Genomic DNA, 6000 nt, shown 5'->3' with positions numbered 1-6000 from the left:
TTCTCGTCTGGATTCGGGGTGTCCCGGGGCTGAGGACTCTGTTCAGCGGTTAAAAGATACATGGGCAGAAGTCCAGCGGCGTATATCTAGGTCTCAAGGCAGGTATAAGTTTCGGGTGTGAGAGAAAGTTTGGCTCTCCACGCGAAACATTAAGTTAAAGGTTCCGTCAGCCAAGTTGGGACCCAAATTCATTGGCCCGTACAAGATTGTGGAAAAAATCAATCCAGTGGCGTATAGGCTGTGCCTTCCACCCTCCTTCAAGATCCCTAATGTCTTCCACAAATCTCTACTGAAACCTTTTGAAGCAGTCCGGGGAGACTCCGAGTCTGCTGCTCCTCCTGTTTTGGTCGAGGGGCAGGTGGAGTACGAGGTTGGTCATATCATAGATTCCAGGTTGGTACGGCGGTCGGTACAGTACATGGTTCATTGGAAGGGGTATGGACCGGAGGACAGGTCCTGGGGACAGGTCCTGGGGACAGGTCCTGGGTACCGGCCCGGTTGATGCATGCTGATCGCCTGGTGCGGGCTTTCCAAGCTAAGTACCCGGGCAAGCCTGGGGGTCCAGAGGCCCCCCCCCGTTGAGAGGGGGGTACTGTCATGATCTCAGTGCAGGTTTGACTCGCCCACGTGGGGTTAATGTATGGAACCAGTGCTGATGACTGGCATTTCTGGGGTTAAAGGTTGTGATCCAGGTGCAGGCTTACCTGCACACCTGGGGCTATGATTGTGGCCTCTCCCTGGTTCTGGGGGAGGCTTCTTATAGCCTCAGGACGCTCCCATCCCTGTCAGTTATACTTTCGCCCTTGGCATTGTGTGGTGACCCCTGAGTGTGTTAGTGCTGTGTTCTGGTTACTTGATTCTCTGTGTATGACTCGGTCTATTCCCTGGATATTGCTTTGGATTCTGCCTGGTACTTCCTATGTCTGTTTGGTTTTGATCTCTGCTTGGCCCTGATTATCTGCTCTGTCTCCTCCCTGGTACTGTACTGTGATCCTGTGTATGACCTTTGGCTTTGTCTGACCTCCCGTCTGTTTATCCCTCCTGTACCTCGTTTGACTGTACTGTACATGACTTCTGTTTTGCCTGAATCTGAGTTCTCTGGTTTCTCTGACGCTAAGCCTCGCCCCCTTGCAGCCACATGACCGTTCACATGACCATAGGTCCTGTGCAAGCTTGCTCATTTTCAGTGTCCGCAGGTCCCGTGCCTCTTAACTTTCCAGCGCTGACTGGTCCTTAACACTATTACCTTGAAGCACGCATTGTCACCGCTGCTGCCACTCCACAGGTATCTTTTAGCACGGCTTCTGTACTCAGGACACGCGCACTGGCTCTATGTGGTCTCTGACATCCTTTACCCTTTTGGACTTGGACGTTCTGACTTCCTTTTGGGATTTCAGTTTAACATTGACTTGAGTCCTAAATAAATTGATTCTGGGATTTCTTTTTATGGTCAGGCGTTCTTCTGTAATTATCTATCTATAAGCGTGTTACTTAACTCCCTCGGGTATTAAGGGAGTTAAGTAATGTGATACAGGCCTCTATTCCTTATATTTAAAGACTCTATAGAAACAGGGTCTGTTCCTTTTGATTGGCGGCAAGCAAATGCGGTACCAATATTCAAAAAGGGGTGTAAAAGGGAACCTGGAAACTATAGGCCTGTAAGCTTAACATCTGTTGTGGGTAAAATTTTTGAAGGGTTTCTAAGGGATACCATTATGGAATATCTCAATGTTAAGAAATGTTTAACTCCATATCAACATGGATTTATGAAGGATCGCTCCTGTCAAACTAACCTGATCAGCTTCTATGAGGATGTAAGCTCTCAAATGGACCAAGTAGAATTCATTGGATGTCATTTATCTCGACTTCTCTAAAGCATTTGACACTGTCCCACATAAAAGATTGGTAAGTAAGATGAGAAAGCTTGGGCTAGGGGAACATGTGTGTAGATGGGTAGGTAGCTGGCTTAGTGATAGAAAACAAAGAGTGGTTATTAATGGTGCATACTCAGATTGGGCCAGGGTTACTATTGGGGTACCACAGGGTTCTGTATTGGGCCCCCTACTATTTAATATATTTACTAATGATCTAGTGGATGGCTTACACAGTAAAATATCAGTATTTGCAGATGATACAAAACTATGTAAGGTAGTTAACACACAGGAGGACAGTTTGCAACTACAGACAGATTTGCGTAAATTGGAGAATTGGGCTGAAAAATGGCAAATGAGGTTTAACACAGTGTAAGGTTATGCACATGGGAAGGAGAAACCGATGCTACAATTACTTACTAGATGGGAAACTGCTGGGGAAATCAGACATGGAAAAAGACTTAGGCATCTTAGTCAATAAGAAACTAAATTGGAGTGCCCAGTGTCAGGCAGCTGCCACCAAAGCAAATAGGGTCATGGGATGCATTAGAAGAGGTCTGGGGACACGAGATGAAAACATAATTCTCCCTCTGTACAAATCACTCGTCAGACCACACTTGGAGGATTGTGTGCAATTTTGGACGCCGGTGCTCAAGAAAGACATTACTGAACTTGAAAGGGTTCAAAGGCGGGCTACTAAAATGATAAATGGAGTTGGTTTACTACAATATCCAGAAAGGTTATCAAAATTAGGTCTATTTACTCTAGAAAAGAGAAGACTTAGGGGAGACTTAATATATATGTTCAAGTATATCAGAGGGCAATACAGAGATCTCTCCAATGAACTGTTTGTACCAAGGACTGTGACAAGAACAAGGGGGCATTCTCTTTGTTTGGAGGAAAGACAATTTCTGCACCAGCATAGAAGAGGGTTCTTCACGGTAAGAGCAGTGAGGCTCTGGAATTCTCTTCCTGAGGAAGTGGTGATGGCCAACTCACTGAATGAATGTAAGAAAGGAATGGATGCTTTTCTTGCGAGTAACAGTATAGAAGGTTACAAATAACAGAATATTATAGGTAGATTGTTGACCCAGCTTAGGGGAAGGAATTTTTTTCCCTGTGGAGAAAATTGGCTTCTACTCTGTGGGTTTTTTGCCTTCCCCAGGATCAACAATGCAGAACAGCTGCACTAAAAATAGGCTGAACTAGATGGACATAAGGTCTTCCTTCAGCCTTCAAAACTATGTTACTCATGTGGAGGCGCATGCAATTTTTCTTATGGGGAATATTATTATTCCTCGAAGTGTCAGGGATTCTACTATCCTGGATTGCATTGGCGTAGGAGTCCAATTTTGGGTACATATTATATACATTTTATGGGCATAAGGAATCAGGATATTGGCTCATGGGGTAGGACGATTTCCCATATATTCCTTGTGGGTTTCAGCATGGTACCTTATTTTGGGCGCTTGCTGTGCAAATATATATTCTATGGGCACGAACAATTGGTTCGGCCACTTATTAATTGCCCGTCCCTTACACTCCTTGCTGTTGGTTTTCCAACTTGAGTATTAATATCTATTTTGTCATATAGGTGGTTTATGAAATTCTTAATTGTTATATTATATTCACCTTGTAATAAAGATATTTATGCATGTATTTTTGTATGTGGGCCTCATTTGGATACATGTGTAGTATGTATGTCTGTTGTCCTCCAGGGGTCGGTGTGCAACTATTTGAATGATTTCTGGAGTGGCATGTTGATACAGCTGATTGCGGTGAGCCTTCTTTTTATATAATGGCTGTGCCTGGCTTGAAGCCTGCATCCTACTATTGTAGGCATGCTTCTTTTTTATCTTAATATGAGCGCTTTTTTCATCTTTTAAGCCGGGCGCGGCCTCTTTCTGTTCAGTGTTTTGCTGTTCAGTTGTCTACACAGAAAAGTTTGGAGCACTCTCGCTCTTTTTGGTATGTGCCATTGGAGCTACCATGCTCCGTCTGACGCTGGCATGATTTTGCTGTGCAGCGCTCTGGTTCCTGTCTGTTGAGTGGGCAGGTAGTGAGTGCCTGCGTTCCACTTCACGCAGGCGCTTTGGAGTCCCTGTATCTCAATTGGCGCGGGTCTGACTTTCTCTTCCTGCTCAGGGACAGTGGTCATGCGCAGTCACTTTGCAACACCTCCGTGGCGTTTCCTATTGGGCTGGGCTGGGCTTGCCTTCACACCGGTGAGTTGTTGAATCTTTAACTTTCTGGCTATTTAATCTTGTTGGTCACAATAGTCTCCATTTCCCCTGACGAAGCCCCTCCATGGGCCACGTCTGTCTCCACTCAGGATCCTGATCCACGGGATAACTAACGGACCTTTCCCTCTCTGGGTAATCTATATGCCTCTTATGGTGATTACAGGGCGTTTATAAGAGGCCTTTTTCTTTCCCTATTAAGGGAGTTTTTCGTCATCATTAGATATGAACTTTAAGCTACTATTGGGGCTTCTGTCCCTTTGGGGCTTCTGTCCCTTTGGGGCTCCCTTCATCTGCCTTCCATTTATGGGTTACCCCAGCAGTTCGGATAAGGGATGTTTATACATCTCTACATATCTCTATCCCTTGTGCCCCATGAGCCTTTGAGTGTAGGTCCTGGAATTATCATAATTTATTGGTTTAGTCATGTATTGTCTTTGAGTGGACAGTTTCTATGTTTTTTTTAATTGTGTATCAATAAAATTTATATATTTTTTTTGTATATTATTGTGGTGTGCTTATATTCCAGTTGTGCTTTTCTTTTGCATAGACCTTGGGATGGAACACGTCCTCCCAATGGCAAGGATTGCGGGCTCTACGTCAATCAGGGTTGCCCTCACGGTGTACAGCTCCTGCACCTCCTCCTCCTCTTCAGCCTTTTTCTCCAAAATGAGCACATCAGTCCGAAGCCAGAAGCACTGCAGCACTGCCAAAGACAAGCGGCAACAGGCTGTGCTGAAGCTAATTTACTTAAGGTGACAAACCGCACAATGCTGAAGTTGTTGACAGCTCTGAAAGAGGCAGATGTGTGGCTGACACCGCTAAATCTCCAGCCAGGCATGGCTGTGTGTGACAATGGCAGGAACCTGGTGGTGGCTCTGAGGCGAGGCGAACTGACACACGTACCATGCCTGACCCAAGTGCTTAACCTCGTTGTTCAACGTTTTCTATAAAGCTACCCAGAGCTGCCAGATCTGCTGGTGAAAGTACTGTATGCCGCCTGTGTGCCCATTTTAGAAAGTTAGCTACAGCTTCAGCCGCCCTTGCCGTGCTTCAGCAGTAATTGCAGATTCCGGCTCACCGACTGGTGTGTCATGTTGCCATGAGTTGAAACTGCAGTTGTTGAATACCAGTATCAACAAGGCCGTCGTTATTCAGGTTTGACTCTACACATAAGACCTCAGGAGTGGACATGGATGTCAGACATATGTACCATCCTCCAGAACTTTGAGGACTGCACCAAGATGGTGAGCGGCGGCAATGACGCCATCATGTGACCATCCCGCTTCTCAGCATTCTGAAAACCTCTCTGATCACAATTAAAGATGATGCATTGCAAGCAGAGCATGAGGACATGGAGCAAGGCACCATACAGGGTGATTACACTCAAGCCCAGCCTCATGTTGTCGCAACGTGGATTGGGAGACAATGAGGAGGAAGAACAGGAGCTACTTTCATACTCTGTAGACGGTACTACAAGCACAGCTGTCATACCGTCTGTTCACCGGGGATGGACAGGGAGGAGGACACCACAGTTGTCCTGTTGGTGAGGACACGGAAGTCTCGCCTGTTAGTAGTCTGGCACGTATGGCTGATTTTATGTAGCACTGTGTTTCCTGTGATCCGCACATTATAAAAATTTTCAGGGACACTCATTACTGGTTGGTGACACTTCTAGACCCCGCTACAAGGAAAACTTTTTATCTCTTATTCCAGAGGCAGAGAAGGGTACAAAAATGTTGCTGGACTAGAGGGCCCTTGTAGCGGAATTGCTGAAAAAATTCCCATGTGAGAACGCTGGCAGCAGACGTCAGAATTTGTTGTACAGCCAAGGAGTCCAAGCGACAGAGACAGAAGTCCAATCCAGCTCAGGCAGAGAACAATGGCAA

This window comes from Dendrobates tinctorius, unplaced genomic scaffold (genome assembly GCF_039654945.1).
Source record: "Dendrobates tinctorius isolate UK_male_01 unplaced genomic scaffold, ASM3965494v1 ptg000215l, whole genome shotgun sequence".
NCBI lineage: Eukaryota > Metazoa > Chordata > Amphibia > Anura > Dendrobatidae > Dendrobates > Dendrobates tinctorius.
The sequence above is the reverse complement of the archived record's forward strand: the minus strand, read 5'-3'. Positions refer to the sequence as shown.